Below are 18,011 nucleotides of genomic sequence, written 5' to 3'. Positions count from 1 at the left end.
GACCTTTGCAGGAGTTATTTCAGGGGTTCACTGATTCAGAGCGCCTTGTCCTCGCCTCCCTCCCATTGTACCCCCATGCTGTCTGTTCCCTCTACAGGCCAGGCAGAATTCCCTCTTTCCTCCCTCTGCTGAGCTCCCGGGGATGTACATGCACCCTTGATATGGGACTTAGCCCACTGGATTTTTAAGCCTCTGAGTATCTTTTGTCTTCCCTAGACTGTGAACAGATGCATGTCTGGGGTGGACTGGGATCTAACATATTTGTTCTCACATGTGGGCGGGGCAGTGGAGAGGGATAATACGGTGATGACGGTATTAAACATAAGGTCAACACTGATGAGCTCTCCTGATGCGCCAGATTCAGGGCTACACACTGGCGTGTATTAACTGGTGTGTTATAACAACTCTATCAAGTAGGGGCTTCTTTTCCTTTTTAAATAAATTTCTCTTCTCTTTTTTGAGACAGGGTCTTTGCCACCCAGGCTGGAGTGTGGTGGTACAATTATAGCTCACTGCAGCCCTTAAATTCCTGGGCACAAGCAATCCTCCCATCTCAGCCTCTTCAGTAGCTGGGACTACAGCTGTGTGCCACCACACCTGGCTAATTTTTTACTTAAAAATGTGTTTTTGTAGAGATGAGGTCTCACAAAACCTCAAACTCCTGGCCTCAAGTGATCCTCCTGTCTTGGCCTCCCAAAATGCTGGGGTTACAGGTGCAAACCACCATGCCCTGCCAAGTAGGGACTTCCATCATTACCATCTTACAGATGAGGCAACGGTTACAAGGGGCAGGTGGGATTCAAACCTCAACAGTCTGCCTGCTACCCCTTTGCCCTGTGCTCCAAATCAGATGAAATCGTTCAAATGAGTGTGCCATGGGAATACCGAATATGTGAATAATGCCGAGTGTCTTTAAAATCCATTCATAAGGACAAAATTCCAGCAAGTCAGCAACAGCTCAGCAGATTGCACGTTAAGAATCTGACTTTTTGGCTGGGCGTGGTGGCTCACGCCTGTAATCCCAGCACTTTGGGAGGCTGAGGCGGGCAGATCACGAGGTCACAAGATCGAGACCATCCTGGCTAACACGGTGAAACCCCGTCTCTAATAAAAAATACAAAGAAAAAAATTAGCCAGGCGTGGTGGCGGGTGCCTGTAGTCCCAGCTACGCAGGAGGCTGAGGCAGGAGAATGGCATGAACTCAGGAGGCGGAGCTTGCAGTGAGCCGAGATAGCACCACTGCACTCCAGCCTGGGCAAAAGAGCGAGAATCTGTCTCAAAAAAAAAAAAAGAATCTGATTTTTCCCCTCTATGTCTTCCCCCACCTTACTGGGAGTTTGAGCATACATGGGACCGCTACAGAGCTCCCTCAGGAAATAAGATGGATGAAAATCTCAGAAATCTCATTAGCTAGTGCCATGGCAGAGACTCTGCTCCATTGGCTGGAAGAGCAACAAGTGGCGTCTCAGCCATGGCCGTGAAAGCCAGCACTTCCACATTTAACATCGAAGAGCCCAGAGGACTCGTGTTTCTTTCTGTCTTTCTTTTCTTTTCTTTCTTTTTTTTTTTTTTTTGTCAGACTGAGTCTTGCTCTGTCGCCCAGGCTGGAGTGCAGTGGCATGATCTCGGCTCACTGCAACCTCCACCTCCAGGGTTCAAGCAATTCTCCTGCCTCAGCCTCCAGAGTAGCTGGGATTACAGGCGCCGACCACCACGCCCAGCTAATTTTTGTATTTTTAGTAGAGATGGGTTTTGCCATGTTTGCCAGGCTGGCCTTGAACTCCTGACCTCAGGTGATCCGCCCGCCTCGGCCTCCCAAAGTGCTGAGATTACAAGCTTGAGCCACCGCGCCCGGCTGAGGATTGGTGTTTCTAAAACAAATCTCCTCCAGCATCCAGAAGGAGCCCAAATTCCTACCCAGGGACCAAGGGCAGTCCCCACAGGAGAGAGGGAGGCCACATCCAGCTGTTACATTCAAATTGGCAAGGCTCCCACACAGGTCAGGGTTCCTGCATGACCTGTTCTGCTTTTAAGGGTGTTAAATCAGTAGAGTTTTCTCCCCTTAGGGGAACAGAAAGAATAAGTTAGAACTGTGCATCAAAATTTTAAGTTACTCTGTCGCCTGGGCTGGAGTGCAGTGGTGTGATTATGGCTCACTGCATCCTCGACCTCCTGGGCTCAAGTGATCCTCCCGCCTCAGCCTCCCGAGTAACTGGGACTATAGGTGTGTGCCAGCACACCTAATTTTTGTTTTTATTTTGTAGAGACAGGGTCTTGCTACATTGCCCAGGCTGGTCTTGAACTCCTGGGCTTAAGCGATCCTCTCATCTTGGCCTCCCAAACTGCTGGGATTACAGGTGTGAGCCACCACGCCCATTCTGCTTTTAAGGGTGTTAAATCAGTATAGTTTTTCCCGACTGGGGGAAGAGAGTTGGAATTATGCATCAACATTTTAGGTGTGCATTCTATTTATTTTATTATTTTTATTTTTACTTTTTTGAGACGGAGTCTTGCTCTGTCACCCAGGCTGGAGTGCAGTGGCATGATCTCGGCTCACTGCAACCTCTGCCTCCCGGATCAAGTGATTCTCCTGCCTCAGCCTCTTGAGTAGCTGGGATCACAGGCATGTGTCACCATACCCAGCTAATTATCATATTTTCAGTAGAGACGGGGGTTTCACCACATTGGCCAGGCTGGTCTCGAACTCCTGACCTCAAGTGATCCACCCATCTTTGCCTCCCAAAGTGCTGGGATTACAGGCGTGAGCCACCACAGCTGGCCTCATTCTATTTATTTTAATCCAGCAATTCCACTTCCAGAAATCTGTCTCTCTGATAATTACATCAGTCTACATCAAGAAGGTACACAATGGTTTGACTGTTTTACATTGCTTTTAGTGCAGTAACTCATCATGCCTGTAATCTCAGCACTTTGGGAGGCCAAGGCGGGTGGATCACCTGAGGTCAGAAGTTCGAGACCAGCCTGGCCAACAGGGTGAAATCCCATCTCCACTAAAAATACAAAAAAAATTAGCTAGGCATGGTGGCAGGCACCTGTAATCCCAGCTACTTGGGAGGCTGAGACAGGAGGAACTACTTGAACCCGGGAGGTGGAGGTTGTAGTGAGCCGAGATCACACCATTGCACTCCAGCCTGGGCAACAAGAGCGAAACTCCATCTTTAAAAAAAAAAAAAAAAAAAAAGTCAGCATGTGAGGGAAAACATGAGCAGAGTGAGAGTCACCCCTTGCAAGGCCCTTACCTTCTAGAAGTCAGAATGGGGAGAGACTTCCAAGCCGCACAGTTAGAGCTCTCTACTTGAGGGCCCATGGAGTCTGAACAATTTGCATTTTTCCAAAGGCAGAGTCCCCCGTGGCCTGATGACAGGCTCCCACCCAGTGCCAATGAGGGAAGGACAGTGCACTCCACCTTGTGTTCACATATTCCCCAGTGAAATAGAGGCTGTAATCACCCCAAATGCTTAAACTGAAATGTCTAATTTTAATTTTGTTACCTGGTATAACTGAGCTTTATTTATAGGTTAAATGTTCATATGATTACACGCTTGCGTAGAGAGATGAAATTTAAAAAAAAAATAAATGGGTGAATACCTTCACAGCTGCCTCTCTCACTTATCACCAGATGCTGGAGGTCTTCCCTGGTGTGGTGGCTGTAGCAGAGTGGACAGAAGCAAAGTCTATCTTGGTTCAATTCTCAGCTCCATCACTTAACTAGCTAGACCTTGGGCAGGCAACCTAGTCTCTCTATGCCTCAGTTTTCCCATCTGTAAAATGGAGATAATAATACGGCTTAACTCTTAGGAAAGATGTGGGTTAATAAATGCCATGGCTTAGAATATCCCTGGCCTGCAGTGATAAATGAGTATTGGCTATTATCATTTCTTCTTCTTTTTTTTTTGAGACAGAGTCTGGCTCTGTTTCCCAGGCTGGAGTGCAGCAGCATGATCTTGGCTCACTGCAACCTCTGCCTCCCGGGTTCAAGCAATTCTCCTGCCTCAGCCTCCCAAGTAGCTGGGATTACAAGCACCCACACCACCACACCTGGCTAATTTTTGTATTTTTAGTAGATATGGGGTTTTGCCATGTTGGCCAGGCTGGTCTCGAACTCCTGACCTCAGGTGATCTGCCCGCCTCGGCCTCCCAAATTGCTAGGATTACAGGCGTGAGCCACTGTGCCTGGCCTTCATTTTTTCTTATAATACTTTTTAAAAAATCTCGAGCAAACCAAATATGACCTGGCAAGGAATCCTCGTTCCTCTGGGCTCAGGGGCCAGACAGCCCAGGGTGGATCACCTTGAACAAAGGCTCCTTTCTGGCAGCCCCAGTGCCAGGGCCACGGGGAGGCGCTCCTCTGAGTCTCTGTGGGGTTGGCTGGGTTAAGGGAAGCTGTCGTGAACTCTCCTGAAGCACATGTGGATGGAGCAGCTTGTTCCAATTCTGGGCACAGTCCTATTCGCTCTAATGAGCCTTTGAAATGCAGAACTGGAATGGGATGCTTCTTGGAGTAGGGGCGCAAATGCCAGGCCCACCCAGGATCTACAGCCATGTTTGTGGAGTGGGGATGATGTGATGCAGTCAGGCGAGGGGCCTGAAAGGGCGGGTGAGAGGCCTCTGTTGTTGGTGTGGCCCCTTCTGGGTACTTAATTGGGGGCATCATCAGGGCTCCAGGCTGCCCTGCAGGGATCTCCCCGGCTCCAGCCAGGCTCATGATCAAGCCGCAGGCCCTGGCGTGGCTGTGCTGCTTCTTTTAGTGTTATTATTTTTTTTTTCTCAGTGAACAGCTGCTGCCCTAAACGTGCTGAGTGTCCCCACTATCATCATGGGGGGAACACTGGGGCCCCACAGGGGCTGCTATGACCCAGCCTCTGGGTCTGCTCCCATGGGCCACTGCCCGGGCTAGACTGATGGTTAAATATTTAGTATGCCCCCCCTCCTCCAGGGCTCACTCCTGTGGCCAGGCCAAGCCTCCTTTAGAAGACAGTGTCTTGTCAGCATGCAGCCTGACCTGCAAACTAATCCCAGCTAACTGCTACTGAAACCTGCTAAGATCACATCTGTTGGGCCTGGAGATTAAATCAATATTTGACAATCTTGATTAAATAGAGCCAGGGAATCCTCGTAAAAGAACATCTGTTAAAGTCCCATTCTTTCCATCCTGCTGCTGGGGGCCAGGCCGAGGGTGGCTCCGGCTCTGCTTGTCCTAACCTGAGGATGGCTCCAGGCTGAGGGGATGGGGGCGGCAGTGGGGCCCACCCGGAACGCCATGGCCAGGAAGGCTCCCTGCTGTGGGAGGGCTGGCGGGGATGGGAGCAGGGGTGCTGGTGCTGGACACACACACAGCTGGGCCTTGTTATCCAGGTTGGGGTGGGGGGTGGAGGGGAAACCCAGCTGCTGGCAGTAATCATCCATCATCCTAACTGGCCCCTGACCCAGGGCTGTCGGGGAGCCAGGCCCTGTGCAGAGCACATGACACCATAACACAAACTGCTGCACTGAAGCTTCTAATCACCCGCTACTGTCACCCTCGCTTCACAGTGGGGTCCAGAGAGGGCCACAAAGAGAAGGGGAGGAGGAGCCGGGATCTGAACCTGGGATTGGCTGACTCGAGTCTGCCCTCGTGACAACTCATGGGGCCACCCCATTTGAGAGCATCTGTTGTCAAAAATGAGAGCAGGCCGTAATCCCAGCACTTTGGGAGGCCACAGCGGGCGGATCACCTGAGGTCAGGAGTTCAAGACCAGCCTGACCAACATGGTGAAACTCTGTCTCTACTAAAAATATAAAAATTAGCCAGGCGTGGTGATGCACACCTGTAATCCTAGCTACTCGGGAGGCTGAGGCAGAAGAACTGCTTGAGCCCGTGAGGTAGCAGTTAAAGTGAGCTGAGATCACGCCACTGCACTACAGCCTGGGCAACAGAGTGAGACTCTTTCTCAAAAAATAATAATAATAATAATAATAATAATGATAATAAAATGAGAGCAAAAACTGGCATTTACAGACCCATGAGCCCATGTGGGCATCCTGCCCTGTGGTCAAGCTCCCTAAGCTGCACATAGCAATGGCAGCCCCCACTCAGGACTGGCCTCAAACCTGGCTCCACTGAGCCCACACAACATCCTGAGGAGGAAGGCCCTACTGTTCTCCCCACTTTACACAAGGGAACAGGGAGGCTCAGAGCAGCACGTTCCTGTTGAAGAGCACCCAGTGAGGGAAAGCAGAAGAGGGACTTGAACCCAGGCAGGTCAAATCTATGGCCATTAAAACGACTGTCATCTCTAAAGATTGGGGATAGAGCCATGAACACCGGGGGCACTTAAATGCCTGCGCTCCACTCCTGGGTGACTTAAGGCAGAAATTAGGCTCATGCTTTGGTGCCAGATTGCCTAGGATCAAATTCTGGCCCTAATATGTACCAGAGAGGGTAAGTGCCACCTCGTGAGACTGCTGGTAGATCCAGCAAGATGATCCCCATAGGGCACTCCCATACTAAGGGGCACATGGCAAGCACGCGATACATCCTTTCAACAGCACCTGCACTCACAGTGCACTCATCGGGGTGAGGGGTGGGGAGCAGCAATCCAACACCCAAATGCCAGCAAGCCACCGTTCACTGGTCTATCTCCAGCACCCAAAACAGGGCCATCATCAGGGTGAATCTTCCACTAGTATTTTCTGAATCCATGAAAAAAAAACCAAAAAAACAAAACTCAAAAATCCAAAACCAACCAGATAACCAATTAGCCAGCCAACTAGATAACCAACTGACCAGTTAACCAATCAATTACCCAAACAGCCAACCAGCTAGTTAACCAGCCAACAGGTCTCATGTCTCAGGGGCCTGTTCCCATCTCTCTTCATCTCCACCCCATCTCTGTCCCATGTTTCTTGTCCCTGCTCCATCTCTCTGCACTCCTGTCCCCCACCCCTCTGCATCCCTGTACCTGTCTCTCCACGGCCCTGTCCTTGTCTATCTCTCACTCTGTTTCTCTCTGTATCTCTTGCACACGTGCGCACACAGATGGCCAGGGCTCTGCACATGTCTGGCCTCTGAGTCACAACCCCATGTCAACTCACCACTAAGGATGTGTCCCAGGCAGCTTCTGCCTGGCCCCTCTGGTCACCTCCTCCCAGATTCCAAGTTCCCAACATCTGCAGGGAGGGAGGGAAGCTAAGGAATTGGCCAAGATTATTATAGAAAAAAAAAGAAAGAAAAAGAAAGGCTGGGCACGGTGGCTCACACCTGTAATCCCAGCATGCTGGGAGGTCGAGGCAGGCGGATGACTTGAGGCCAGGAATTCAAGAACAGCCTAGGCAACATAGCGAGACTCCATCTCTAAAAAGAAAAAAAAAATCAAGAGGCAGATACCAAACCATCTGCTAAATAAAAGAGTCACTGGCATGTGCAGCATTGTCCTGGCCCTTGAGTTCCCTGTATTCCAAGCAGGGTCTGTCTGGCCCATTCTTACCCCACCCTGAAGTGCAATATTACAAGGGATTTGGTTACTTTAATCAGAGAACAAACCCAGAAACCCCAAGAAGTACTAATTCGGAAAAAAGGCATACTCCCACATTTAATAAGTTAGTACTTAAGGCTGGGTGCGGTGGCTCATGCCTGTAATCCCAGCACTCTGGGAGGCTGAGGTGGGCAGATCACCTGAGGTCAGGAGTTTGAGACCAGCCTGGCCAACATGATGAAATCCCGTCTCTACTAAAAATACAAAAATTAGCGGGTGTGGTTGCATGCCCCTGTAATCCCAGCTACTCGGGAGGCTGAGGCAGGAGAATCGCTTGAACCCGGGAGGCGGAGGTTGTGGTGAGCCAAGATCAGCCCATTGTACACCAGCCTGGACAACAAGAGCGAACTCTGTCTCAGAAAAAAAAAAAAAAAAAAGTTAGCACTTAAAAATCTTTCAAGCTACATATTTTATACTTTTATCTACCTACCAAGCTCATTGCAGAGCAAAGATCTGGGAGGCAGAGGCCCAGAGGTAACAGTGGTTTCTGAGGGAGGGGAGCAACGGTGTGTGCCACATGTGCGCTCATTCTGTCCTCACCACTGGGGCTCCCAAACTGTCCAAAGTCACGCACCTCCACTCAGGCATAGCCGCAGCCCACCTGTACTATTATTTACCAAACGTGATCCTTTCAACCAACTCACTGCCTAAACCCTTAAGAATATCCATGTTGGATTCGTTGTATTTTTTTTCTAATACTCATTAAACAAAATGCACAAATATTAAAACTCATAAAGCTTGTCTGTTTATCAAGGAAAATGGGCTTTAGGACCAGAAATGCATTAATTCCAAACCAGAATCCACCTCTCGGACATGATACTAAGTGAAAAAGTCAGACACAGAACAACGTATACAGTTCATGACTCTTTTTATATAAAGTTCAAAACTAGGCAAACTGGAACCGTGTTATTTAGAGTTGCTCATCTAAGGAACACAGCTTTCACAATGCCAGGAAATGGTGACTGTGAAGTGCAGAGAGCAGTCGCTTTTAGAAAGAGGGTTCTGGTCAGGTGCGGTGGCTCATGCCTGTAATCCCAGCACTTTGAGAGGCTGAGGTGGGCGGGTTACCTGAGCTCAGAAGTTCGAGACCAGCCTGGCCAACATGGCAAAACCTCGTCTCTACTAAAAGTACAAAAATTAGCCAGGTATTGTGGCAGGTGCCTTAATCCCAGCTACCTGGGAGGTGAGGCAGGAGAACTGCTTGAACCTGGGAGGTGGAGGCTGCAGTGACCCGAGATTGCACTACTGCACTCCAGCCTGGGTGACAGAGTGAGATTCTGTCTCAAAAAAAAAAGAAAGAAAAGAAAAGAAATAAAGGGGTTCTGGTGGTCAGAGCCCATGGGGGTTCCAGGCTGCTAGCAGGTTCTCTTTCTGGACCCGGGTTACCTGAGTGCTTGCTTTGGAATTCTTCGGTAAACTATGTATTCACCTTTTACATGCTTGTCTGTATGCATGTTCCATTTCACAATAACAGAATTTTAAAGTCTTTTGTATTGCATGAGTTATTTTTAAACAGTGATATTTTACTCTTGTATGACTTAAGCAACTTTAAAATGTATACAAATGTATTTTAAAATTTCAGCTAACATGGTGAAACCCCATCTCTACGAAAAATACAAAAATTAGCTAGGTGTGGTGGCAGGCACCTGTAGTCCCAGCTACTCAGGAGGCTGAGGCAGGAAAATCACTTGAACCTGGGAGGTGGAGGCTGCAGTGAGCCGAGATAGTGCAGCCTGGGCAACAGAGCGAGACTCCGTCTCAAAAAAAAAAAAAAAAAGTCTCAGCTGTTTGCTGGGCATGGTGGCTCACACCTGTAATACAAGTCCTTTGGGAGGCTGAGGCAGTGAGGATAGCTTGAGCCCAGGAGTTTGAAACCAGCCTAGGCAACAGTGAGAACCCATCTCTACCAAAAAAAAAAAAAAAAATGAGCTGAGTATGGTGACATGCACCTGTAGACTCAGCTACTCAGGAGGCTGAGGTGGGAGGATACTTGAGCTATGATGGTGCCACTGCACTCCAACCTGGGTGACAGGGCAAGACTTTGACTTTTTTTTTTTTTTGAGACAGAGTTTCGCTCTTGTTACCCAGGCTTTAGTGCAGTGGCAGGATCTCAGCTCACTGTAACCTCTGCTTCCCGGTTTCAAGTGATTCTCCTGCCTCAGCCTCCCCAGTAGCTGGGATCACAGGCATGCACCACCACGCCTGGCTAATTTTCTATTTTTAGTAGAGACAGGGTTTCACCATGTCAGCCAGGCTGCTCTAGAACTCCTGACCTCAAGTGATCCACCTGCCTCAGCCACCCAAAGTGCTGGGATTACAGGCGTTGAGCCACCGCGCCTGGCCAAGACTCTGTCTTAAAAAACAAAACAAAACAACAAAAAACTCAGCTGTTTGATCACCCTCTGTGCCACCCCAGTCACTCTCATGCCATAGCTTGAGATTCACTTTCTCTCTCCTATAAGAGACTTCCACTCCCAGAACCGGCAGGGCCACTTTGCCTGGGTGAACACAAACATCGCGGGCAGCCTGGGGGAATGTGCACTACTCCCTCCGAGCCCAGAGGGAGTCAGGGAGAGCGGGGCACCCTCACAGAGGCAGTTTCAGAACTACTCTCCATATGTGACAGCTGGGGACAGAGGGGAGGCACCTCTACCCACCTGAGACATGCAGGGGGGCACCTGTCTTCCTTCCCAGTGGGGAGAGGCGTGTGGGAATGGGGGTTGTGGGGCCAGGCTACTGTTAGGAATGAGCACTCCAGCCCCGCCCTTCAGCAGCACCACAGTAGGCTCTAGAAAGGCTCCAGTTATGACCCTCGCTGGGTGTGAAGCTCTTCTCAAGCCCGAGGGACCAGCTGGCAGATGGCGAGGGCCTGCTGTTCTGTTTGCTCAACACCACAATCAAACATCCTGCTCCGGGACTGCAACCCAGGCCAGGCAGAGGACAGAAGGCTGGAAGGGGACACCAGGCCCTCAGGAGACCAGGAAAATGGCTCTCCAGGAGCCCGATGAGCCCAGGACACTAGGAAACCGGCCACTCCCCAGGACAACAGACTTCTTTCTTTTTTAATGTTCCCAGTGGTGATCCCTTTCTAGGGGCAATTTGGCAATTAGCTTTAAAAAATGATCTCAGGCTGGGCGTGGTGGCTCAGGCCTGTAATCCCGGCACTTTGGGAGGCCGAGGCAGGTGGATCACGAGGTCAGGAGATCGAGACCATCCTGGCTAACATGGTGAAACCCTGTCTCTACTAAAAAATACAAAAAATACAAAAAAAAAAAAAAAAATTAGCCAGGTGTGGTGGTGGGTACCTGTAGTCCCAGCTACTCGGGAGGCTGAGGCAGGAGAATGGCGTGAACCCAGGAGGCGGAGCTTGCAGTGAGCCAAGATTGCGCCACTGCACTCCAGCCTGGGCGACAGAGCAAGACTCTGTCTCAAAAAAAAAAAAAAAAAAAAAAAGTTCTCACCCTCTGAACCAGGAATGCTACTTCTGTAAATTAATCCTAAATAAATAATTAGAGATGAAGAAAAATTCATAGTATCCTTTGTAACAGGCAAAAAACCCAACCTCAATGACCAACACCAGGAGTACCATTAAAGAAATTATTGCACACCCCTAGGACAGTAAACATCTATAGGCTATGCAGATGCATTCACAGAAAAAAAGGAAAGACTCGATAATTTGATGCTGGGGCTACTAGTGGTTTTTGAAAATCTGTTCTTTATATCTTCCCATATATACACACATATATACATATATATATACACACACATATACACATATATACATATATACACACACACGTATATATACATATATATATATTTGAGATGGAGTCTTGCTGGAGTGCACTCTAGGCTGGAATGCAGTGGTGGGATTTCGGCTCACTGCAACGTCCGCTTCCTGGGTTCAAGCAATTCTCCTGCCTCAGCCTCCTGAGTAACTGGGATTACAGGCACCCACTACCATGCCTGACTAATTTTTGTATTTGTAGCAGAGACGGGGTTTTGCCATGTGGGCCAGACTGGTCTCGAACTCCTGACCTCAAGTGATCCACCGCCTCGGCTTCCAGAGTGCTGGGATTACAGGCGTGAGCCATCGTGCCCGGTCCCCATATATATTTTTTAACGACGGGGTCTCACTCTGTCAGTAGCTGAGAATACAGGTGTGTACCACCATGCCTGACTAATTTTTTAAATTTTTTGTAGAGAGGAGGTCTGGCTATGTTGCTCCGGGTGGTCTCCAACTCCTGACCTCAAGTGATCCACCCACCTCCCAAAGTGTTGGCATTACAGGTGTGGGTCACCACACCTGGCCCCTTTCCATATTTTTTCAGATTACTTTCAGTGAATGTTTTCAAAATCAGGGGAAAAAAAAACCAAACAAGTTTTCATTCATTTGATTTACTTCCATTCACTAGGTGAGTATTTCCTGAGATCTTACTATGTGATAAGTAACAAAGCAGTAACCACGATAGCCCCCTTCTCTGTCCACTGACTAAAGGAGGAAACAAACATTAATTAAATGCACTTAAGCAAGCGCACAAATCAGTCTAAAGCAAGAGAAGGAAGGGGTAAACTGACGAAGGATGGGAGCAGGGTGCTGGAGAGTGGCTGGCCAAGGAAGATGGCATGGAAGAGGTGGTATTTAAGCCCTAAAGGATGAGAAGTTGGCCATGGAAAGGGGTGTGAGTGGGTGAAGGGGATGGAGGAAAAACAGGTGCAAGGATGCCACAGTGTTCAGGAATCTGGAGTTGACCTCCATGGCAGGTTTAGGGGGGCAGTGGCCCGACTGGCTGTCATGGAGATCGTGACCTGCCGAGGGTAGAGAGGCTTCATCAGGAGGCCAGGGTAGCCACCCACGTGGGTGCAAGAGTGGCCTAGCCCGGAAGGAGGGTGGTGCTGGTGCAGAGAAGGGACCGACTGGGGAAGATCTGACTGCTCCTCAGATCAAAAGGTGCTCAGAAGCAAGGCAGTCAATCCTCAGCCGGGTACCTGGTGGGTGCTGGGCACTGTGCCAGATGCCGGCCGCAGAGCCGCAGCCATCACTCCCACTCTCAGCCCCCACGCTGTTCAGACTCAAGCGGGAGAGAGGTGAACAAATGAGCCGTCTCAGGGCAGTATGTTCGGGCTCTGACAGTCAATCGGCTAGTTCAGCTAGTTCGGCTGGGCTCCACTTGAAGAAAACCCGACAATTTTCCAAACAAAAGCCAGCCTCAGCTCTCCTATGGGGTGGGATGTATTTCAAAGTCCTTCCCAGCCAGGTTGTAAAGCTTCTCCCAAGTGTTCCTCAGCAGGGGGCATCACTCTCAACAGGCGGATGAAGAAACAGGGCACAAAGCAGTGGCGCTCCTGGACATCACAAACCAGAAGTCAGGCCCGCAGTGGGACAATCCCGCACCCCTGCTCTGGGTTACTCCAGGGCCGGGCACCTCGGTCTCCACTGCTGGTTGTCAAATCCAAACCCATCCTCTTCTGATTCCTTGAGAGAGGCCCACATTTGTTGGGGTGGCAGGGTACTAATCCAAAAAGCTTACTTTCCTGGATTCCCACACAGCTAAGCTAAGGATGTATCTGATTATGGCCAGTGAGAGGTAAGAGGAAGTTTGCAGGGGATGGGGGATGGGACCTTTTGGCGAAGCTATTGTTTTCCTAATAAATAAATGGAGCACACCTCTTCCACCCTTCTCTTGTACTTGGAATATAAATGTCCTATCAGGGAGCAACCGTCATCTTGGGAGCATGAGGCTGAGAGTGACATGCGGAGGACGGCAAGATGAGGAGTCAGAAGGAGATTGCTCCCCGTCCCTGCACCCCCCAACAGTGGCACCGCCCCCAGCTGCCCTCCCTCCCTTTTCTTCTCATGTGTAAGAGACCACCTGTTGCCTTACTGAAGCCACTGCTTACTGGTTTTTTGTTACATGTAGCCGATTGCAATCTTGACTGATGGAGGTCTTACCAGATCATTTTACAGCTAAGGAAACTGAAGGCCAGCAGGGGAGGTCACCAGGCCAAGGTCACAGAGTCCGGAAGCGACAAGGCTAGAATGTGAGCCTCTATGCCTAACCACGTCACAGCAGCACCCCGAATCAGTTACAAGCACTGGCTTTGGAGAAGCCTTGGTTCCAACGTGCTTCTCTATTCAGTCGTTTACTTGTCCATTCCTCCACCAGCAGCAGGGGCTCCCGGGAACATGGACTCTTCACCGTTCACCTGCTATCACCAAGGACTCACGGCAGAAGTGCAGCCATCCCCACGGCCTGAGCAGCGACCGCAGGCCAGGAAGGTCATGTGATGCCCCTGGAAAGTGCGGACGACAACAGTGGCTTTGCAGGAGGCTGTGTGGGAGGGCATGCTGTCCAGTTAGTGCCAAACAAAAGGTTCTCTTATCACCATCACTGAAGCTGTGGAGCTCCTCTTCCAAAGGTCTCTCCTCGTGACCAAGAGAGTGTACCAACTACGGATGATTTTTTTTTCCCCTAAACTTGGATTCAAAGACAATTTCCTCTTTTTTTTTTTTTTTTTTGAGATGGAGTTGCTCTGTCGCCCATGCTGGAGTGCGGTGGCGCGATCTCGGCTCACTGCCGAGATCAGGTTCAAGCGATTCTCCTGCCTCTGCCTGCTGAGTAGCTGGGATTACTGGCACCCACCACCATATCCACTAATTTTTGTATTTTTAGTGGAGACAAGGTTTCACCATGTTGGTCAGGCTAGTCTCAAACTCCTGACCTCAAGTGATCCGCCTGCCTTGGCCTCCCAAAGTGCTGGGATTACAGGTGTGAGCCACCACATCTGGCCTCGAAGACACTTTCTCAACACAAACTAGCCATAACTCACAGGCCAATCACCTCCGAGGACTTCCAACCAATTCCTAACTGCTATGCATGCGAGTGGCCTCCCTGTGGCATGTGCCACTACGCCTGGCTAGTTTTGTATTTTTAGTAGAGAAGGGGTTTCTCCGTGTTGGTCAGGCTGGTCTTGAACTCCCAACCTCAGGTGATCCGCCCACCTCAGCCTCCCAAAGTGCTGGGATTACAGGTGTGAGCCACCATTAAGGGCACAAATTCTGAACTCAGGCTGCCTGGGTTTGAACTCAGCTCTACCGTGTGACCTTGGACAGGTCCCTTAAATCTCTTTGTGCCACAGTTGCCTCATTTGTATTTGGTTGGTGCAAAAGTAATTGCGGTTTTTGCCATTGCTTTCGATGGCAAAAACCGCAATTACTTTTGCACCAACCTCACAAAATGGAAATAAGAAGGCTGGGCGTGGTGGCTCACGCCTGTAATCCCAGCACTGTGGGAGGCCACGGTGAGAGGATCACCTGAGCCCACGAGTTCAAGACCAGCCTGGGCAAGAAAGTGAGACCCTGTCTCTACAAAAAAATAAAAAATAATAAAAATTAGCTGGGTGTGGTGGCACACACCTGTGATCCCAGCTACTTGGGAGGCTGAGGTGGGAGAATCGCTTGAGCCCAGGACTTTGAAGCTGCAGTGAGCTGTGAGTGAAGTGAGCTGTGAAGCTGCAGTGAGCACCACTACACTCCAGCCTGGGTGACACAGCGAGACCCCCATCTCCAAAAAAAAAAAAAGTACCTCCTTCATAGGGTGACTGTGAAGATTAAATGAATTAATAGGTGGAGCTCTGAGGGCAGCCTGGCATAGGTGACCACCAGGGAGTGTCCGTGGCTATTACTACCACTATTAAACAGATTCCTGGTGCGCCACTCCCTAGATGTGTGGCCTTGGCCAAGCTACTCAACTCTCTGGGGTTAACAGTCCATACCTACCTCACAGGATTATTATGAGAATTAACTAAGTGAATAAGTGTAAAGTACTTGAAACAGGTCTGCTTTACAAGAAGGGCCCAGGTCACCTTAGCAATCACGTCGCTTCTGACCGAGGCTTTCTTGTGTAACTGGGCTTCTCTGTGTCCTTTAAACTCTCACGTTGGTGTTGAGCTTCCCTGTTTGTGTATCTGGGCACCATCCGTCTCCCCTGGGCTCCCCTCACCTCCGTGAAGCCACCAGCTCCAGGAGGGCACAAAACATAGCTCCCACCCACACTTGCCTGATGCCAGCTGAGTACGGAGCTGCCCGCTCAATGCCAGCTTGGGCTGCTCAGTGGCACAACATTCCTCTGGCCTCTCGTGTGGCCCAGGATGCTGGTACCTCATGCAGGGGGCTCCCTGAGAATACTCCAGCACCCAGAACTCTCCAGCATGGTGTCCTTAGGAGGGCTTTCCTTAGGGTCAGAGCACAGCCCAGTGCGATGGGCAAACAAAAGGCAGTGTCCGCTCTGAGTGTGGGAGGGGGAAGCTTGGAGGGGGCTCCTCTGGCAGAGGAGGAACTCGGAACCATGTAGGCCCATCCCAGGCAGCAGTGACCGGCTGGTGGCAGGCAATGCCCAAAGAGCTGCCTCAGGTTACCCTGGCAACCCAGGGACTTACCTCAGTGCCAGGGATGGTGCCTGTCACTAAATGAGGTGCCCCTGACAGGCCACTAGACCCTCTGGCTTTCTCATCTATCAAATGGGGATCGAGTTCCCTCTTTGATCCATTGCCTGCCCTTTTCCTAGCCAGCTCTGAAATACAGGGAACTACATTTCCCAGGACTGCTGGTGAGGCTCAGCCAACAGGGGCAGTGGCAGAAGCCTGGAAGGTAGAGGTGGTGAGAAGCCGGGTGGTCCTCCCTCCACTGTAGACAGCATCTCAGGTGGAGGAGGCCCCCGCCCAACACTGCCCTGGGTTCTGCTAAGGTGCCCTCCTCCTTGCGCCCTTTAGCTCTGGTTGCTCATCTAGGGACTGGCCTCTGCCCCTTTTTGGTTTCTCTGCTCCTCCCCAACTTTTTTAACCAAATTCCCTGTATTGAATTCCTTCCGCTAAAATACCTAGAGTGGATTCTGTTTTCCCAACAGATACACCTGCCTTGTCTATGTCTTAGGGGCATCTGAGAATCAAGGGAGAAGACACACCATGGAAAATGAAAAGCACCACAGGATGATTTTATAGAAATGTCCTCCTCTCTTCCACGATGTTCAGGCACGCTGTGGGCATGCAGTTTAAAGCCCCCCAAATAAAATGATACAATGTTCGAGATTTGTTTCAAAATGATCCAAAGGCAGAGGAATGGATGAAACAAGACTGGCCATGTGTTGGTCACCAAATAATCTGGTGACAACTGTGTACATGCAGGCAATATATGCTCTTTCTACCCCGTAAATGCCTGAAATTCCCCATTACTAAAAAACAACTCAAGCGGGGCGTGGTGGCTCATGCCTATGATCCCAGCATTTTGGGAGGCCAAGACGGGAACACTATTTGAGACCAGGAGTTCAAGACCAGCCTGGGCAACATAGCAAGACCCTGTCTCTAAAAAAAAATTAAAAAGTTAGCAGGTGTGGTGGTGTGTGTGCCTGTGGTCCCAGCTACTCAGGAGGCTGAGGTGGGAGGATCACTTGAGTCCAGGAGTTCGAGTCTGCAATGAGCTAAGATCGAGCCACAGAGAGACCCTGTCTCAAACAAACAAACAAAAAAACCAAACCAAACTAAGAAACAAATCAAAACCAACAGGTCCCTATTCTGTTGGTGGGGGTACACCAGGTTCTAGTGGCAGAACCGTCTTTGAAGGCAACTTGTCAGTTCATTACATCAAAACCATGCATATCCCTGGACCCAGCAATTCTGGCTCCAGTAAAAACACTGGCTCAAGGACCCAGAGCTTCTTGGACGAGGCTCCCCACTGCAGCACTACTTGAGAAAGACGAAAAGAAGAAACCCAAGAGTCCCTCATTAAAGAATAAGTAAATACATTTTGATATGTCCATATGATACAGGCAGCCATTAAAAAGAAAGAGGGTACATTTAACATGCTAACGTGAGAACATGTCTAGAGATATTCATCAGAGACAAACGCTAGCTGTGAATAAAAATATTTATCACATCACATTAAAACCTAGGTGCTACCCAGAGGAGAAAACTCTGGTAAATGTAGTGATATCCACAAACATGAATATAGCATTTACCATGTGCCAGGCACTGCTCTAAACACTTTACATATATTTTCTTTTCTTTTTAAGACAGAGTCTAGCTCTGTCACCCACGCTGGAGTGCAGTGGCATGATCTTGGCTCACTGCAACCTCCACCTCCCAGGTTCAAGTGATTCTCCTGCCTCAGCCTCTGGAGTAGCTGGGATTACAGGTGTGTGCCACCACACCGGGCTAACTTTTGTATTTTTTTGTAGAGATGGGGTTTCGCCATGTTGCCCAGGCTGGTCTTGAACTCCTGGCCTCAAGTGATCCATCAGCCTCAGCCTCCCAAAGTGCTGAGATTAAAAGCATGAGCCACCATGCCCAGCGCACACATCATACTTTTAAAAATTAAAAACTACACACATGGAAATGAATATACAGCACTTGACTCAAATGTGGAAGAAAGGAGTAGCTCCAAGCCTGCTCTTCGGACAACTTTGACTATATTATCTCTTG

The 18,011-nt window shown here is 49.7% G+C and overlaps 1 protein-coding gene across 7 annotated transcripts in view; it reads right to left on the bottom strand.

Annotated features, from left to right (window-relative positions):
- Window positions 1–18,011, bottom strand: part of SIPA1L3 (signal induced proliferation associated 1 like 3) — a 300,743-nt gene that overhangs the window by 138,844 nt on the left and 143,888 nt on the right. The gene's annotated exons all lie outside the window — the stretch shown is intronic.

Source organism: Pongo pygmaeus, chromosome 20 (assembly GCF_028885625.2).
Source record: "Pongo pygmaeus isolate AG05252 chromosome 20, NHGRI_mPonPyg2-v2.0_pri, whole genome shotgun sequence".
Classification (NCBI taxonomy): domain Eukaryota; kingdom Metazoa; phylum Chordata; class Mammalia; order Primates; family Hominidae; genus Pongo; species Pongo pygmaeus.
The sequence above is the reverse complement of the archived record's forward strand: the minus strand, read 5'-3'. Positions and strand labels throughout refer to the sequence as shown.